The 20105-nt window shown below is 41.5% G+C and overlaps 1 protein-coding gene across 3 annotated transcripts in view; it reads right to left on the bottom strand.

Annotated features, from left to right (window-relative positions):
* NIPBL (NIPBL cohesin loading factor) overlaps positions 1 to 20073 on the bottom strand; it is a 122445-nt gene extending 102372 nt beyond the window's left edge. The window contains exon 1 of one of the 3 annotated variants that reach the window (XM_053408425.1): positions 19508 to 20073. The gene's annotated coding sequence lies outside the window, so the exon portion shown is untranslated. The remainder of the gene's footprint in view (positions 1 to 19507) is intronic. The other 2 variants (XM_053408424.1, XM_053408427.1) reach the window with 2 other exon arrangements.
* Between the last annotated feature and the right edge of the window lie 32 nt (positions 20074 to 20105).

Below are 20105 nucleotides of genomic sequence, written 5' to 3'. Positions count from 1 at the left end.
AATTCTATACCCTTGGCCATACAATGTGACCTTTTTGTTACAGAAAGTAGCTTTAATGCTTAATACACTTAAAGGACCTAGGTGTCAGGGAACTGCCATCGGAACGAGAAGAGGAGGAGAGGCTCCACGACGATGCTGGAGAGGCGCCAAGTAGGGAAAGAGGCAGGTCTCCTGTTGGGGAAGAAATTCAGCGCGACGCCAGGGATGGAGGGGGGCCAATGGGGGAAGCGGAGAGCAGGCTCAGAGACTCTTCACTGGACACCAGCGGAGAGAGCACAGGTCCTCCGCTACCCACGCCCACCCTGCGCAGAAGGCTTCCGCGCAGGGAGGCTAGGAGGAGACTGGGCGTCAAACAACTTTTATGTTGGAAAAGGTTGAAGAAACGCCCACTGTTGGATTCTGCCAGTGACTGAGCAGCCACGAAGTGAGGGGCTGTCCAGCCAGGAAAGGTTTAACCAGGCCACCTAGCCAGGAGTGGCGGCAACTTACGCACGAGCAACCCCATAACCATTAGACTAGGCTTATACAATTATGTGTAACAGCATGTGAGGTGGCCTTGATTTAAACAGTTGGCTTTTCTATATTTTTATTTACTGCCAGTAACTGGTTTTTGCAGTGCCATTCAATGGTACAAGGTGCCATTCACCAGAGATTGACATACTGAAATATATTATCATATAATGATAATATATTTAATGTTAATGGCTTCTTTTTTATATGTCATTACTGGTTATTTGTGTTTTATTTTCTGGAAATAATAGCATTTATTTTAAACTTTATATTGTTTTTATTAATGTTGGACTGAAAATACTGTACCATGTAGATATGCTTATTAAATAACGTACTCAAGTAGCGGACCTGAGTTTTTTTTAATATTCCTTTTACTTTAAAAGCTACATTCCATACATACACAACATAATTAGAATTCAAAGTTGATGGTAAATATACAGTTAGTGGCAGGCTTACAGATTAACATGAGTCATTCATGTTGAATTTAAACTTCAAGTTTGGTGCAAAAAATCAAAGAATATGAATTTACTGCATTGCTCTATTGAATCTGTACAGTGGTACCTCTGTTCCGGAGCCCCGTTTGCAACATGAAAGGAACACAACCCGTGTCTGTACGTGTTGCGATTCGTCGCTTCTGCACATTTGTGTGATGTCATTTTGCACATCTGCACATGTGCGAGCAGTGAAACCCAGAAGTAACCCTTTCCGGTACTTCCGGGTCGCCGCAGGATACAACCTGAAAACTCGCAACCTGAACCAAACGTAACAAGAGGTATGACTGTACAGTTTTTGGTTGCCATCTGAACAAGTTTACCCACGAATAAACATGTATGTTAACTAATTATATCAATTTCAATGCATTAAAATTATATCATTTTCAATGCATTAAGATGAATATTCTCCTATTTTAAATGAAAATTCTCATTAATTGAGAATATTCTAGAGAATTTAACATCAGTAAGCCTGCCTCCTGGATTTTCCCAGGCCTTCAATTTCTACAGAGACCACAGCCAGATGTCTTCTCACTATTCCATACAGAATACACCACTGATATTAATGTCTAATATAGGAAAAGAAAATCTAAATCAGTAATAACAATATTCTTCAGAAATTTACCAAGCAACTGGTGTCTTGCAAAACATTAACAACAGGGCTGCAGTGGGAAACTGGGTTCGGCTGGAGACAACTCAAGACTTCAAAGGAAGAATCAGGAGTATACTTCAAATGCACTTGGCATCTGGCACTGAATTTAAATTCAGCATTGATTGCAAGTCCTACTTTCCAAAGGGATCAGCTCTATTCTAGTGCTCTGACCAGGAACTCCTAAATGGAGATCATTTATCTGGGCCACACTCAATGTTGTAGGACAACATGGGGTGAGCTAGAGGGACATCGGGGCTTATTTGCGCTTCTTATCTGGGGGCCCTTGAAAGCTCCTCCCCCCAGCTGAGTGAGCCCTGATGCCTCCCCAGCTCACATGCAAGGCATCAAGGCTCACTCAGCTGAGGGGGAGCAGTTTAAAGGAGAGCCCACAAACACCTCTGGCTCACACAAACCGGAGGCAGTTGGTGGCTTCTTTAAACTGCTCCACTGAGGAGTGCATGGCTGCCCATGCCTTAGCAGAGCAGTTTAAAGAAGCTGAGGAAGGAACAAGCTGTAGCAGCCCTCTGATGCAACTTTGTTCTCCCTCTGCAGTATGAGGAGCAGAGTGTGATGGCGGCTTCATCTGGCAGTATGTCGTGCATGCAACCACTGCTGCTCCTGAGTCCCTCTGCTACCAGCAGCCCAATACTGAAAGCAATGCTGGTAGCAGAGGGACTCAGGTACGACGTCAGTTTCACCCATGATATACCATCAGGTAAAGACACCATCGCACTCATACTGGTCCTGGGCGATTTATCGATACATCGCCCAGGCCTGATAGATATATCCATAAACAAACAAACAAACAAAAATCTATGGTCACAAACAATTATAATCCAACCTGGTTAGAATCATGGCTACTGAAATGATGAACCTTGCAATGAACCTGAAATAATGAACCTTTACATTTCCAGCTGTCACACCTACTCCTTCTGCAGTTATATTAAATCAGAGGCAAGACATGATTAACTTTACCCTAAAAGCAAAAAGCTACTCAAAGTCAGTAAAATGCTACGTAAAGAAGCAGCAAGAGAAGGCTTAGACATCCTAAGACTAGTTTTGTAATTTGCTTCCATGTGAACACACTCATTAGCCAAGATCCTTATTCAAGATCCCACATCTACAGAGATGGCATGGTTATTCACAGGGACAGGGTTTTCTCTGCAGTGGCATACCAACCACGGAACTCCCTGCCCTTAAATATTTGCTAGGTGCTGTACTGCCTTCTAGATGCCAGGTTAGAACTGGCCTGCACTTCTCAGTCTTTAACCGTAAGTAATATTGATTTGTTCTATTTATTTTAATTGCTGCTTATTTCTGCCACTTATCTAGTTTAGACTATTTCTGATTTGTTATACAGCAATGTATTTACATCTTAAATCTTTAAACAACTGGAAGGCACCAGTTTGGGAAAGACTGTTCTAACTAACTTACCATATTTACTCAGAAGCAAGCCCCATGTTATTCAATGGAGTATGCACAGAATTGCAGCTTTGTTTACATATATTTCTCACACCAAAGTTTCTTTCTGCACATATAAGCAGTTTCAGAACTCTGCTGATATTACTTGCTGTGACAATGCACTTGGCATACTGTTTCACTGGCCCCATTTTTTATTTACAACCACAGCATAGCAAGAAAAATCATTCAACCCCTCAGTATACTTAATTTGGGGGGGGGGGGAGTTAACCTCCCCATTATTTGCTTCCTACCAATAATGTCTCAGAAGCTTTGCCCCATCATCAATTACTATATTTTGCTAATCTGCTTTCAGCAAGACTCTCAAACTCGAAAACTGTATCTGTACATTTTGTACATAAAAGACTGAGTTTGAAGAGACACAAACCAGGCATGCAGTTAATAGCTAAAACACTGCTATACTCAGCTTTCACAGGGAGAGAAGCCTGCCTATATTTTCAGAGGTAGCCATCAACTTAAGACATCACTGGTAACTAGGTGAAACAGGATTGTAAATTTGCAGAAGACTGCAAGCACTTGTAAGAAAAATCAAGAGGGCTCAAATTTTTAGTATGTTCAGCATTACTACACCTACACACATTAGTACACCTACACACTTTCTGTACAATGACGTTTATGTAAATAAACAGGGAGTTTTGCTATCTGTATTCCATTCATCTCACAGGAATCAAATTGGCAACATAGCTCATTAATAAGTCCTGCAATTTTACACTTTCAAGTAATTAAGATACAATATACAGAATTAGATGCTAAACACTGAAGGTGTTCCAAATCATGGTTAAGAAGCACAGTGCATTTTTCACTTCTAATCTATCCTCACTCCAGGAGTTACTATGACTAAACAAGGTAAAAAACAGGTTTCCACTGGCCTTGTCCTAGTTTAAGGCATGGACTGTCCTTAATGACCCTCTAGTGTCACTTCTCTCATTACAGGCATGGCAACAGATTACATCTCTTTTAGTTCCAGTTTCAAATGTTGATAATCTATAGTCATAATATTTGTAAATTAATTATGGCTATTATGAATATCCATTAATACATAATACCAATGAGACTGTGTGATCAGATGTAAAGTTTGACATGGAGATTCAAACCCACTGTGGGCTTACCAACTATTTAATTATTTGAAACATTTTTATCCTGCTCTTCAGCCAAAAAGACTCATAGTGGAGCATACAAATATCAGTGATAAGACTAGAAACCTGAAGGAAAGGACTGTCTAAAAACACCACAGAAACAAAAGGGGATTGAGTGGAAGAAAATAATAAAAATAATCTCAGACATTTTTCCTTAGAGAGTTCTTATAATATCCAACTGAAAAAAATATATTTCAAGAAGTGGAGCTAAACGCTGCTGGTCTTTCAGCACAGCAGATGCAAAGGGCCTACAGTCCCATCTCTCTCCCACTCCAATAGACTGCAGGAGTAGCCAACATGGGACCCTCCAACTGTTGGACTACAACTCCCATCAAGCTTTGCTAGCATGACCAATGGTAAGAGTTGATTGGAGTTGTAGCCAAGCAACATCTCAATAGCACTATGCTGGCTACCCCGGCTTAACGTAATGGCTGCTGTGGACATATACTGCAAAGAAAAATGTGAGGAGGCAGCAGGGATGAGCACCCAAGCTCTATACACTCATGCTTACCATCATCCTCCAGTTGCAGTGGGCAACTATATGAAGCTTCCTATATGAGCTTCCTATATTCATGAATGCTACCTGCGCATTTTAAAACCCTGAGCCTCACCCAAATGATGATCTGAATGCACCACTTTATCTTGTCTAAAAAATCACAAAAGGTGTTTTGGTTCAGTATAGATAGCCATTACATGGAAATTTCAGTGGAAGGATAGTTTTCCTTTCCTACTCAATAGAATTTTCCCACATTTGCTATATAGCTATTAAAAATATTCACATTTGGCACTGGCAACCAACCCTGAGCACTATATAGCACAAAAGAGGAAGGCCTCAAAGGGTTAGGAAATAAGAAAGATTTCCTCTCCTTTCTGTTTTGCTGAATCTCTCAGAGGCCTGAACAGGATAAACTCCTTTTCTAGGCTGGCTAGGGACTGAGAATATGCTGCAATATTTGTGTGTGTGTGTTTACATATATATGTCCCAATATTTTGTTTCATAGGATGGATACAGACAACCAAGTCCCATAATCTCAATGTGTGAAAGCATGTGTCATACCCTCCCTTGCCCAAGCCTACCACTTAGGAGCAAGTGGGTACTAATTCAAATTACCTGGCAAGGGTTCTCTCAATACCCCCGTGCCCCACATACCGTACCTATTTGCCTTATAGGGATCCCAGCAGCAAGCTTCTATAACCTTAAACAATCTCCTAACTACTGGTATTCTGCTGCCACCATACAGATACAAATATCTCTGGCTGACTTTGTCATAGCCTTAATAGCTTGGCCAAATTTGAGAAGTGGTTTGAATGAAGAAATCCTTATTATAGGAAAAGCTGAATATATGGTTTGTTTTCCATAACAGTGTTTGAATACTTTATATTTCATAATCTTACTGTTAAGACCATGTTCATGGAAGACAGTCTTACTCGACTACGGGTTATCGCCAAAGAAGATTTCATAACACATGCTATCCTATTCTGCCTACTCTACCCACTACCCCTCAGCATTTACACCAGTCACTCTTCTCTTTCTCCCTCCAAATCCAGCTGTCTTGAACATCCAAACAAGCACACAACACACTCCAGAAATCCATCCCTTTCTCATTCTCCTCTTTGCACCCACCTTACCTTATATGTTATAAATATCTCCCAGCATAGAATTGTACTGCCTATCTCATAATATACAAACCTGTACAAGTTGGTTACAATGACAAACACCACAGTATGTCCACTACTTAAATGTGTTTTAAAGTGTAGTTAAGTTCAGCAAAACAGATAACCATGATAGAGGCTCTGTCTTACTAGTGTGGATGCTATAGCCTGACCCCTATAGATACTGGCTATTCCCCCTCCAATCACCACGCATTACTGCTGTGCTACATCCTGGTTCTTTGTTTAGGGAATTAAATGGTATATGACATTCTGTTTACTCAGCCTGATAACAGAATTGTTTCAAAGAGGTCAATAAAACATTTTCCTATTTCTTTAAAGTTGTTGTCTCTGTTAGGAAAAAGTTCAAGCTTTTTTTTAAGAAAAAAGAAATGTACACTGCCTCCTACAAAGTAATCTGCTGCTTTGCTGTTAACCTACTGAAGCCATTGACTTGTTATATTAAATTTATCTATGCATGTTTTGTGGTTATTTTTCCAACTGAAAATTATATGATATGCACATGTGTACATGCAGAGTATTTATATAGCATGTGAAAATGATTAAAGCGAATGAACCCATATTTTTATTCATTAGATTGGAACATAAAACAAATGGAAAGTAATTGCATTGCACAGACACAGTTTCTTCAGTTTCCCTACCAGTGTTATGCTGCGTGCAGTGTTAGAAACACAGATTTATAAGATAGGCACCAAATTAAAAAAAAAAAAAAAGGTAGGCACCAAATGATTCCTTAAAGCAGGGTTACAGTCTCCAAACCAGAATGCCTAGTTTCCATTTATGGGCTAGATGGCTTGAAAGTTGTATTTTTCAATACAACTTTTTAATTCCTAGAATTCATTGTGCAGATAAAAAATAACAGATAGAATTCTACAGGATGTGTTACTAGTGTGGGAAACCAGCCAAAATGCAAGGACCCCCAGGCTTCCACCTCTAGATGGTAGAGAAGTCAGACGCCTGGTGCCCTGACATCTTCACTTGGTTGCAAGTGGCTAACAACCAGGTGCAAAATGCGCCTGGCGCCTGGTGAACTTCAAACACTGACTGAGTGTAAATATTAGAATAAATATTAACTGCAAGAACGTTAGATGCTCCAGAACAGCTCAATGGTACAGCTTCATAATTTCCTGTTATTAAAATCACAGTCTGACTGTGCACCACAAGTGACCACAATCCTTTGCATGTTTATGTATAAGTACAGTGCACAAAAAGGGGGGGAAAGTACACTGTGCCTGCCACATACACAATTTACTCACGCAATTACAACCTTGGGAGCATGGTTGAAAGATAAATAAATAAATGGAGAGCAGGGAGAACCCACTACAGGAAGAACTTTTTGAGCCCTTCTGTCCTCAGGGACACACTTATTATTATTTTAGTATTTATATGTTGCCCATCTGACTGAGTTGCCCCAGCCACTCTGGGCAGCTTCCAACGAGGTACAGTCATACCTTGGAAGTCAAACAGAATCCATTCTTGAAGTCCGTTCGACTTCCAAAACGTTCAAAAACCAAACCGCAGCTTTTTATAGGCTGCAGGAAGTTCCTGCAGCCAATCAGAAGCCACAGAAGCCCCGTCAGACGTTCGGCTTCCAAAAATAGTTCGTAAACTGGAACAGTCACTTCCAGGTTTGTGACGTTCGGGAGCCAAAACATTCGGGAACTAAGCTGTTCGAAAACCAAGGTACGGCTGTATTAAAACACACAAAAATACTCAAAACATTAAAAAACCTCCCTGAGCAGAGCTGCCTCTACCAGAGGTAGATCTTATTCCTTGTCCCACATAAAAGGGGGCAGACCCTCCCTGCTCTCACCTGGGAGCTTCCCTTTCTTCCCTTCCCTGCCTCTCACACAGGATGCTACTGAAGGAAACCTTCTTGCCTCTGTTAGGTTTCCAGGACTCTGCTCATTATACATGCTGGTATGCTTTTGGCTGTGGTGGAATATTTCCTGATTTGTGATATACATTAGAGCTTAGCTTCTATTACTGTGATTTTTTTAACACAGCCCAAGCATTTCAGAGAGACTGTCCCTCCACTTTTCCTTTGAACTTCCTTTTTTTAATTAATCCTGTCATTTTGGGGGAGTTTCCTCAAGTCGAAAATGCCTGTTTGATTTTCTTGACAACCTGTCCAACATGTATGTTGGAAAATTCAACAAGTATGTTGAATTTAATAGCACTATGGTTACTGTTACAATAGGTTCAACACTTAGCACCAGGTCCTCCTAGGCATCACTTAAGACTTAAGTCCAGAATCACCACTGGTTGGTTCCCCCAACCAATGGCTCAAGCAAAGTCATTCAGGGCATCTAGAAATGTTACCTGTCATGAATAGAACATGCATGTACAAGTCTATGCAGGTCACCCATTACTACCACACTTCTTTGATTTCATTCTCCATCTCAAGTCTACCCTGGACATTTTGGAAAGATAGTAAAGGTAAAGGTACCCCTGCCCGTACGGGCCAGTCTTGACAGACTCTGGGGTTGTGCGCCCATCTCACTCAAGAGGCCGGGGGCCAGCGCTGTCCGGAGACACTTCCGGGTCACGTGGCCAGCGTGACAAAGCTGCATCTGGCGAGCCAGCGCAGCACACGGAAACGCCGTTTACCTTCCCGCCAGTAAGTGGTCCCTATTTATCTACTTGCACCCGGGGGTGCTTTCGAACTGCTAGGTTGGCAGGCGCTGGGACCGAGCAGCGGGAGCGCACCCCGCCACGGGGATTCGAACCGCCGACCTTTCGATCGGCAAGCCCTAGGCGCTGAGGCTTTTACCCACAGCGCCACCCGTGTCCCTTTGGAAAGATAGACAATAGTATATTTCCAGTCCTAACTACTCCACCCAATCACTTCTCAGCAATTATGTGAAGTCCACCCCTTTTGGGATTTCTAGCTTGTTGTACTCTATATTAGGCCTACTATATTTATTATGCCAATGACTCCAGCTCACCCATCTTGGCTCACAAGCTTCTAGCAATTGGCCTACCTCTACACACTGTCTCTTTCCAAATATCTGAGGCAGATATGTTTTACCCTACAGCGCTATGGCTTCTCTGAATTGCTCTCATGTGCCCCTGCAGTCTCAGTGCATAGAACTATGCCTTCCTCTTTCGAATGATCAGACCAAATCATTCCCCAGAGGTAAGATTGAAAATGTTTATGATCTGGATGCTTCACAGCTCCTGTCAGCTTCCCCTACACACTCACAAAACGTACTTCTGATGCTCCCACTCCCATCCCTACAAAAGCCTGGGGAAACCAGAGCCAGGACCAGGCCTGAAAAAGTAGGCTTGGTCCTATTTTTATGGTTTATGAGGCAATGTGCAATGTATGATTTGCCCCTTCTTCTGTGTGGAAGACTGTATATCCACTGTACACATATTATGCTTTCCCTGTTAAAAGTGATATCTTGTATATAACTAGAGGATTCTACCCTCCTTTGTGTCTCATTACCTTAGAGAAAAAAATGGGTGTGTACAATAAAATAGAGAAAGTCCATACTGCAACTTCTGATTAAAAGTGAACCCTGAATCTGAAAATCATGAAGACTAAACTCTTAAGTCTCTTAATATGTGTTCATGTAATTCCTTTAATATATTTCTACACAAAGCAAAAATCCTTCATATGCATGCCACCCTAACTTCAACATATACACAGGAGCATGTGCCCTTGATATCCTGTAATAAAGATCTGTTATGTGTGTTTTGCAAGCTGGGGCTGGTGTAAGATTTACACCTGTCCTTGCAGAAGCATCTGTTTAATTGCAGAAGAATTCACCTCAACATTTACTGAAGGAGGCGTCTACCAAGTTGCAGCCAGCAAGATTTTTAAAAGTAATGGATCTCAAGTAGATTTTCAATATACCATTTAGGGAAATGTAGAGTTAACACTTTCTCACCCAGTAATAGTGAATATCTATCTTCTCTGTAAGATATATGCCTTTTTATAAACTAAAGGCAGACATTTAACCCCATTCAGGGTTGTTATACACAGCAACTAGGGACCATGTAAAGCTCAGAAAATAATTAGCCTGGAAACATTCAAATTATTGTAATCTAAGTAAACACAAATTCAACATTTTTTCATCTTCTTTCTCATATTAGAATGCAAAGAATTGCACCTTTGTTTTAAGATATTTTTAGTAAGAAAATTGTTTCCAGACGTCACAGTTGTTCAGAAACTCAAACATGTGATAGTAACAAAAGCCTGTAGTACAACCCAAGACCTATAGGCAATGGACCTTGCTGGCCTTTGTTAATTCTCAGAAAGTTGTTCCCATAACTGAAATAAGAGTACCCATCAACTTCATGGGACTGCTAAGAACATTTCAAAACTCTGTAAAAATGTCAAAAATGTCAATATAAATAAGAGTTCTATTTCTCTCTAATTGTATGACCCCTAACAAGACTTGAGATTGAAAAAAGCCATGCATGAAACCACGCAGTAAGTATCTTGTTGCATCTACCATGTTCATTAATGCACATGCAATCTGATGTTCCATACAGCTAAAGTTTTAATCTAGCTATACCAGTTTCTGAAGAGAATTACACAATTCTTATAGTGCACATTTCCTACTTTAATTACAGCTAAAGGCACAGAAGAGGCTGGTAACAAACAAAAACTACTGTATCAAAAGAGGACAAAATAAACTAGAGCCAAGTAAGGTTATGAAGCAGTTCTTGGATACCTTAGAAAGAAGTGCAACAAAAAGACATACCAGTTTAACTATACTGTAGTATATACCACCACATAAGCCTGTCTACTTACTCACTTAACAGGTATTGCAGGAGGGTATTTATTTATACGTATGCTCACTTTCTGCAGAAAATTCTATTTATAAAGAGTTTCCTAGTAAATTAAAAATTCACTTCAAAAGGTTCACAGGGATCATAACAGATATTTTAGAGCAGGGGTAGCTAAACTTTTTGGCTCTAGGGTCATAATCACCCTCAGCCAATACAGTGGTACCTCGGGTTAAGTACTTAATTCGTTCTGGAGGTCCGTTCTTAACCTGAAACTGTTCTTAACCTGAAGCACCACTTTAGCTAATGGGGCCTCCTGCTGCTGCCGCGCCGCCAGAGCACGAGTTCTGTTCTCATCCTGAAGCAAAGTTCTTAACCCGATGTACTATTTCTGGGTTAGCGGGGTCTGTAACCTGAAGCATATGTAACCCGAGGTACCACTGTACACGTTTGCAGCTGCATGCTAGTCCTGCACAGTCTCCCCTCCTCAGATACATGCAGATCAGCTGGATGGGTTAATGCCCCTCCCTGCTTTTCAAGTGATCAGTCTGATGACCAGGAAGGGGATGATTTGCCCCCTCAGAATGCTGGGCTGTCTGGAGAGTTTTTGCAATCCATTGCTGCCTCTACTTTAATTTTTTTTATCTGCTGATAAAATCAGTGCAGTTGGAGGTGGGGGGGGAGTGTGCTAAGGAGTTGACTCTTTAGCAACCCATTTTTAAACACCACATCATGATTCCTCTAATGTGTTCTTGTATTGACATTTATCCTTGTGAAAATATTTAGTTATAATGGGAGGTGCAAAGAAAAGTTAAGACGGTTAACAGCATATAATAACATAAAGTGATATGTCTTGGCCATTGATTAATTAAATTTAGAGCCACATAGCTTCTTCTGTACCTATGCAAGCAGAAACATTTTTTCTGATTGAAAAATTTTAGTAGTTTTTTAAGTACCTTGAGAGGCAATAGCTAACCTGCCTCCAACACAAGAGTTCAAAAACTTACGCATACCTGAAAAACTGTCTCACCACATTTTGCCTCTGTGCTAGATCTAGGTCACTATGGTGTTCTTTGCATGAAACATGCCAAGTCTGAAGCAATTCCATAGAGTTTACTTTGCAGTAAATAATTTTACTATTCATATCCCAGTGACTTCATAAGAATCCTGCTCAGACAAAAATCTGTCTAGTCCAGCATCCTATTTCCCATGGTGGCCAACCGCAATACTGCTGAGAAGCCCACATGCAAAACATGAAGGAAATAAACCTCTCTTGCAATTGTTTCAGAAGTCCAACAGGTTAGACTCTAATCTGCCCCCACAACTTTGACAGGTGGGATTATTTTTACATCAGATGATTGACAGGAGGTTCTGCTAGAACTCTAGCGGAATGATAGCCCATCATCTTGGAAGGATTCCTGCCAGCACATTCTTCTCATCTGTGTGCATGCACATATATGTATGGTAAGAAAGGACAGTATATTGTCCCTACAAAAAGTTATTAATTTTAATGTAAGTAGCCTTAACTACTGGGATAGCTTGGTATCATTTTATTAGTGCTTTGACATGCAGCCTTGCATAGGTGTTAGTAAGATAGAATAACAATTCCTTTACATTTTCCCCTCTCCTTGAAAAGCAGTCATGGTCTGGTTAGAGAGGAAAGGCTTGATCTGGAAGAGGTAGGCAGGAAAAAGACCTGTTGCCTGGCAGAGTCAGGACAAGGACTTATCTGGAACAGAACCAGAAAGCATCACTTGGCCATGCAAGCACTCTTGTTCTGTGCCTTTCTAGCTAGGGCATGCTGGTTAAAAAAAAGGGGGGTTCAGACATAATACGAAACCAATGTTAAAACAAGCCATAGGTTAGGGTGCAACAACGGAATGTGTAGGCGCACTTTTTAAATAACAATACAAAGTTGAAAATGAATGAACCTCAACTAAAATATGTTCACTTTTCACATGGGCTAGTCCATCCCCCATCCACCTCACTAATATTCTTAAGAGGGTCTCTTCACCAGTCTTCAGAGAGAAGCTGGAAGTAGGGAAGCTGTTTTAAGTGCGGAAGCACTCTGCAGTTTTAATCTGAAATCTTAGGAGCAGTACTGTGCCCAGAGGTCAGAAACTGCTCGCGCTAATGAAATTCCCTGTCGCAAAATGTGCCTAGAACAATGGGAGTTTCGAATACTGAGAACATCCTCTTTAGCGTACGTAACCTGAAGCATATGTACCCCTTCTTTGTGTGCCTCCGCCACAAAATGTTCTGAGGGTGGCCACACAAGAATAGGCCTTTTCTGCAGTGGCTCCCCGTTTGTGGAATGCTCTCTCCAGGGAGATTCAGCTGGTGTCTTCATTATATACCTTTAGCTACCAGGAAAAAAACATTCCTCTTCAACCAGGCCTTTGGCTGATTGACATCTGATACCCTTTCAAATGTGTTGTGGAAGGAAGGATTCTTGATTTGTTGTTGCTCTTATTTTTACTATGCATTTTGTGGTTTTAATATTGTAACTTTATGTTGTGAAGCACCCTGAAATCTATGGATGAGGGTTGGCATACAAATTTAATAAATAAATAAAAATATATTAATGCACACAAGCAACTGAAAACAAGATACTATTCACATACATAAGCAATTATGGGCACACAAAGTATTCCAGTTTTTCCATCCAATCAGCTAGAGCTTTACTTGAGAGGCACCCCTTACTATCAAGGACAGCTTTTTGAATGATCCAAGGACTGCAGTGGAAATTGGGAGTGGTTCAAAAGGCCCACTGGATGTGTTTTTGTTTTAAAATGAAGTTATTCAGCATTGCACAAAAGCTGCACTGTAAGCATAAGAGTAGATAACATTAATCTGCATGAAATGCTTTTGAGCTAGTTTAAAGTACTACAACACATTACTTATTATTTAAAGCTAATGTCTAGTTTTGGTAGTATGCAAAAACTGATACTGAACTGGAACTAAACCAGAACATTAGAAAATATGGGTCAAACCAAAGAGTAGCGAAACCTACTTTTCCCCAAGGTTCAACTCCTGGGTGAAAGCTGATCATTTGAATCTCCCCCATTGTGGGGTGTTTTCAGACACTGCTCACATTTCAAACACTACTACATGGCAGCATTTTCAGAGGCTCCACACAGTGAATAGCTGAATGGTGTTTTTGACTGAAGCATGTGTCAGTAATGAGAAGCATGAACTAATCCAATACCTGCTGCTACCAAGTACTGCTTCTCCTTCACTCCACACGTTCAGTATAGTTGCATCAGACTGCAGAAGGAGTTGTATTTCAATTTGCCATTCGTTGTAGATGGCCATGGGAAGGGCTTCAGCATTTCCCTCTTTTTAAGAATTGTACAGTATTAGGATTCTATTGTTCTGTTCAATCCCAATCTCCCTCCCCACCCACTAACATTGCCAAGTTGAAAACTCACTGAATATTGTTGTGCTTTTACCTTCTGGACATAGTCAACACAATACTGCTGCCTCTAAAAACTGCTGTGTGCCCAAGGTGTTATGCTAAAGAGGTAGGTTGTCACAAGTTAACCATGCCATCAGTCAAGCCCAGAAGGCATTTAAAAAGCCAGGTAAGGCCACTATTGTCAACATTTCTGCCATACTGGTATAGAAAAGACAGACACATGCCGTGTTTCCTACAGACAAACAGTATGGTGCTTTCATGGATCTTAGCTTATGGGTGTTCTGGTTCAGAACCAGATGGAAGAGAGAGCAAAAGGGAAAACACAGCAGGGGGTGTGGACAAGTTGCTGCCATTTTAAGTTGAAAGTATGGCTCTTCCTACTTTTCACCTCCTCTAAAGAGCTGTAAACCCTTGAGAAAAGGGTAAAAAAAAGTGCACACAGCCTCAAAGGAGAGTATTTAATTTAGGGCTGCATGCAGAGCCAGCAGTAGTGCTTGGCCAACTGCACATACAGTTCAGATGATCCTCAAGGGACAACTACTACCCACCCCAGGAGGCCAGGCTTGCAAGCTGTTGGTCTACAACTCAAATTCCCAAATATCCCATGCCCCAAAAAGTATACCATCTGCAGAGTTTTCCACTAGCCTGCTGAAGCTGCATAAGGAGAAGTCCTGAGTGGCATACTACCCTCCTATGATAGAGCAGTGACTGCCTCCTCCGTAGCCTAGCCCTAGCTCTTTTTTTCATTTCTTGGCTCCAATGCTAGATGACAGTGATATCAACAGTCATTCAAAAGTAAGGCTGAATAAGAATATATAGATATAAAAACCCAAAATTTAAAGCACTGTTATAGAATGGTTATGAAGAAGAAGAGGAGTTTGGATTTGATATCCCACTTTATCACTACCCAAATGAGTCTCAAAGCAGCTAACATTCTCCTTTCCCTTCCTCCCCCACAACAAACACTCTGTGAAGTGATTGGGGCTGAGAGACGTCAGAGAAGTGTGACTAGCCCAAGGTCACCCAGCAGCTGCACGTGGAGGAGCTGAGACGTGAACCCAGTTCCCCAGATTACGAGTCTACTGCTCTTAACCACTACACCACACTGGCTCTCATTAATTACTAATAATAATTAGAAGCTATTTAAAAATAAATAAACTATAACCTGCCTTGCAAGCTGTTTTTGACCAAAAGGCAACTCATTAATATTTTTTATAAATAAGTAAAATAAATTCTAGAAGGTGATCAGGCAGGGGAGCTCTGTAAACCAGAAGTTAGTTTCTTCATTTTGCTTTCAGGCAGTGACAGACAGGCTAGTAAAACTTTTGCTGAGTACTGCACTAGCAACTTGTGTCATTTCCAAGCCTGGTGAAATGCCTAATTTTTCAATAGCTACATCTGGGAAAACAAAATAGTAAGTCTGGAAAATCTAAAACCAAGAATGATATGAAGAAAACTACCACACTCAACTTATTTGAAAAATTATTATTATTCCCAAACTTCAGCAATATTTAGCAGTCAATGCAAATTTAAGCCCCAAGCTTTCAGCAGGGCTAAAAAGTTCCTAAGCTCATGCAAACTTGCAGCAGAATGGAATTATGCTAACTGGATGCTTTTGAAGGCAAAAGAGGGTGAGATTATTTTTGCTAATTCCCCCTGCAGTCATCTGTACCTTCAAAACATCTGTTCTGGAAGGTCAGGAGACTCCCTGGGAAAATGAAGTGATGGTGGCTGGTGGGGTGGGTGGGTGGGAAATGGGCAAAGATCACCTCCCCTCTTCCTCTAACAGAAGACTTTCAGATAACAGAAGAGCAATTCTGCATCCAACCCATGCAATTTCCCCAGCCCTGTCCACAGTCATATATACAAATGCCTTACAATAGAAAACTCCAATTCTGACTTGAAAACATGGAAGCAAGTCACACCAGTTCCAATGGAACCTATTTCTAAGCAGATCTGTTCAGAACCAATGCTTAAGAAGCATTTCGAAGAATCACTAACTTGCATACTTAAGTCCAGTCAAGACTTCTATACTGCAAAGTACAGTATAACACTAAATTACTAATCTCTAAAAATGCCAATGTAGGTTAATGAAATAATTTCATTCACAGTAAATTATTCACCCTACTCAGCATTAACTAGTTTCATCATATGTATAAAGTATACAAGATGTGAATGGGCACATCTTATTGCCCATTTAGGATTAGAAGTGCATTGTCCTGGGCACCAGATACAATAAAGGGGCATTGTCCTTGACCTAGATTGAGTGCATATATGGCATTGATTCCACACTTAATCCATGCAGTTAGAATGTATGTCATTTCAACAAAGTAAATGGGGAGCAAAAGTGTGTGGGCATATGGTAGTGCCAGAATGTGTAGCTCCAATGTTAGAATAAAGGTTTAAACTAATTTGTTAACTTTTTTCTTAAATTAAAACTATTAAAAATAGAATATATGTAATACTCTGTTAAAATGCAGTTACCTGTGACACAATTTAAAGTTTTACATACCATTTAAATGCATCCCTATATGTGCAGTTTTCAAAAAACACATTCACCATTCCCAAATGCTTAGAGAAATTGGGGGGGGGGGAGAGAGAGAGAGCAGTGTCTTTTTGATAAAATGTAAGGCTTACACAAGTAAAATCCTATTCACAATCCAGTATATGAACCATCTCCTTTTCATTAATTTTAACAGAACTGAATCAGTTTCAATTTAAGATTATAGATTTGCAAAATTAGATATGTTTTATACTTTGTTAAAACAAAGTACAGTAAGTGTTTTAGCACTTATTTTATTTTATGAACTTTTCATTAAAAAACTATTCAAGAACTAAAAAAATGGAAAGTGTACATCATATATAAATTTTTAGGAAGCAAGAAACAAAGATTTGCTTATTAGCTAAGGCATCCTAATCACACATATTTAACCAAGAAATTCAATGAAGAAATAATTGTTCAGTATTTCTAGAGACTATTTTAAGTTTTCTGTCCACTGCTTGGTATTTTTTTAAAAAGCTGGAGACTTTGTAATCTCATATAAATAAAAATAAAAATATGGTCAAATAATAATACAAATCATAGAATACATGTAGAAAAAGTCTGCTGAATTTTCCATATTCCATATATTACATGATCACCTTCAAAACACACGAAATCTTTGAATAAAGTGAAAGACAGCAGTAGGAGAATGTGTGGCTATAGGAAATTAGTTCATAATTAAATCTTGAACTAAAATAACTTGCTGGAATTATACAAAATGTGATCAGAAACATCTCGCAATTTAAGCAAAATCATATTGTGTGTAACTTAAGTGACAAAAGAATTATCAGATCTAGTGTCGCTTTCTGATGATGAAAAACAGTCAAGTACAACTATTTTCCATACAGTCCTTTCTTTCCTATAAACTAGACCTATGCCTCTACATACACCACAGCTTAGGGAAAACAAAGATTCAGTTACACACAATTAGAAACGACATGTCTCGCTCAGCAATTCATAAAGTTCAGAAATAAAAGCTGCTTTTTCAAACTGAAAATGGTTCCTCTCCCGTGCATATAGGCCTGAGGCCCTGTTGCAAACAGTGTCTAACAGGCCCAGGCAGCACAAAGACAGGAATGGCAGATTAGTGGGAGGGAGGGAGGCCAGGTTTGGGGCTCAGCAGGATCTTCAAGCTTTTTAAAATTCAAACTGCTGCCTGACCAATACAAATCACGGACACATTGCTGACTACTACACAGATTCACAGCATTAAAAACACGCCTTCTGTGTGACAGCTATATTAACGTCACTATATTAACATATATGAGGAGCCATAAATGCACAATAGTACTCTATGAACAACAACAAAAGTTACTTTACTTATGAGAAGCACTAATTAACAGCTAACTTCCAATACAAATACAACACTTACAACATCATGAAAGCTAGCACTATGAAATGTTGCTATGCTCTAACCATCATTGAAAGACATCATTTGGCAACTAGCAATATAAAAATAGCTATCACAACCAGATGAAATGCAGTTCTTCACAGCTATGCGGAACAATTCCATTCTATTAAAACAACATTTATAAATCTATAATTTCCAAAATATTCTATATGTATCTTTTAAAATGCTACATATGCTACCATTTAATGTTAGGAGGCTTAACAAACTTTCAGATAAGTGACAGAGGCATCACCCAATTACACAAACAGCCTGGACGCAATCAATACCTATGGATTTGAAATTGATCTACTTTCGTTTTTAAAATATTAAAACTTCAGTCTAATTCTGCACAATTTTGACCCATTTCTCAGCCCAATCCTAAACATGTTTACTCAGAAGTATGCTGCATCGACTTCAGTAGCACTTCCTTCAACATGTATGTTTTAGGACCGCAGGCTTAACTACAATTGATGAGGAGATTCCAAATTTAAGGTTTTTGGCCTTTACAGTGGCAATCAACCACATAGATGTTTAGGCATCCGTCGCTGCAAAGTATCAACGTTTTAGTTCCCATGGAGCAACAACAGCTAACTATTTATCTTTTTATGGAAAGCGAGATGGAAAAAAGGGAAATAAAGGTGGCATATGCTGCAGCCAGTGTACGTTGAGAGTTGGGCAGGTGTTTGCGTTCTGTCAGTCATCCAGAAAGGGCTACCTTTATTTTATCAACGCAGTAGTAGTAGCAGTAGTAGTAGTGCACGCTTTCGAAAGGCCTTGCACAGAGCCAGCGACAATTAATCACCTCTCCAGCCAAACAAATTTACCGTGTACACTCCAACTATCTGAACCGTCGGGATTGAGCAAGGAAGGTTCGAAGGAAACATAGTTGCTGCCAACCATACACAGGGAGCGCGTGGGAGCGCCCGTCTCTCTCTCTCCGCCACCCCGCGCGATTTGGCTGGGACCTTTTCTTTCCCCTCCTTCCTCCCTCAGCTCAGCCCGCCGGTGTGAAGTTGTAAATATGGCACAGGTTCGGTGCCCCGGCCTCTGCTCCAACTGTATTGTTTCCTCCTCCCCGCTCTTGCTCTCGGGCGCCGAGGCCTGTCACACAGGAGCCACCTCGCCTCTCTAATCCCCGAGCTGGAGTGAACGCGCTGGCCGCTGGGCCTGCGCCCTCCTCCGGGCTTGGGCTCCTCCAGCAGCTCGGCAGAAACCATTCTCTCCTCCGCCAAACCCCGGGAGGAGGCGGAGGCGGGGAGAAACGTGAAAACACCCCCCACCCCTCGGCTGCCACTCATTATTTCTCTTCCCCTCACCCCCGCCGCCCCACTCCTCTCCTTTTTCCCACACCGGCCGAAAAGGCTAATTCCCCTGACTGGGCCGCCTCGCCTAAGAGGAGGCCCAGCTCGCGGCTTCCCTTTCGCGGAGGAGGAGGAAGAGGAGAAACCTGAAAGGGGGGGAAGAGGGGGAGCTTTTACCTGAGCAAAACACCGTCTGAAGCCAACCGAAAGCCAAGCGGTGGCGGCGGGGGGGGGGGGGGAAGGAGGAAGGAGAAAAATCCGCCCCCCTCCCTCCTCAGAGGATCCGCCGCTGGGCCGCCGCGGAGCGAGAGGAGGAGGGGAGATAATATAACAACAATAATCCGGGCCGGGAGGGGGGCTGGCTCCTCTTCCGTCTCCTCCTCAGTGCAGCGAACATGTAGAGCCGGGGACGGGCGGGAGCGGCCGAAGCGAATCCCTTAAGTCGACGCCGCCGCCGTCGTCTTTGCCGTCCTCCCCGCCGCCGTCCTCTTCTTCTTCTTCCTCCTCCTCCTCCTCTTCTTCTTCTTCTTCCTTCCCCTCCTTGCCGTCGTCCTCCCACCAAGCCCGATTCACGCCGCCAACATCCACACGGGCCGGGGCCGAGCCGGATTCGATAAACACCTCACGCACCGAACGACCGACCGACCGACCGACCAACCCCGGGAGGGGAGGGAGGAGAGGAGCGAGCGAGCGGGAGGGAGGGAGGAGGGAGGAGGGGGAATCTCCTCTGCCGCGGCTTGTTCCTTCTCTTCCGCCGCCGTCACCACCGCCGCCG

The sequence above is a fragment of the Podarcis raffonei genome, chromosome 11 (assembly GCF_027172205.1).
Source record: "Podarcis raffonei isolate rPodRaf1 chromosome 11, rPodRaf1.pri, whole genome shotgun sequence".
Lineage (NCBI taxonomy): Eukaryota > Metazoa > Chordata > Lepidosauria > Squamata > Lacertidae > Podarcis > Podarcis raffonei.
Note: the sequence above shows the minus strand (reverse complement) of the source record. Positions and strands in the feature narration are given on the sequence as shown.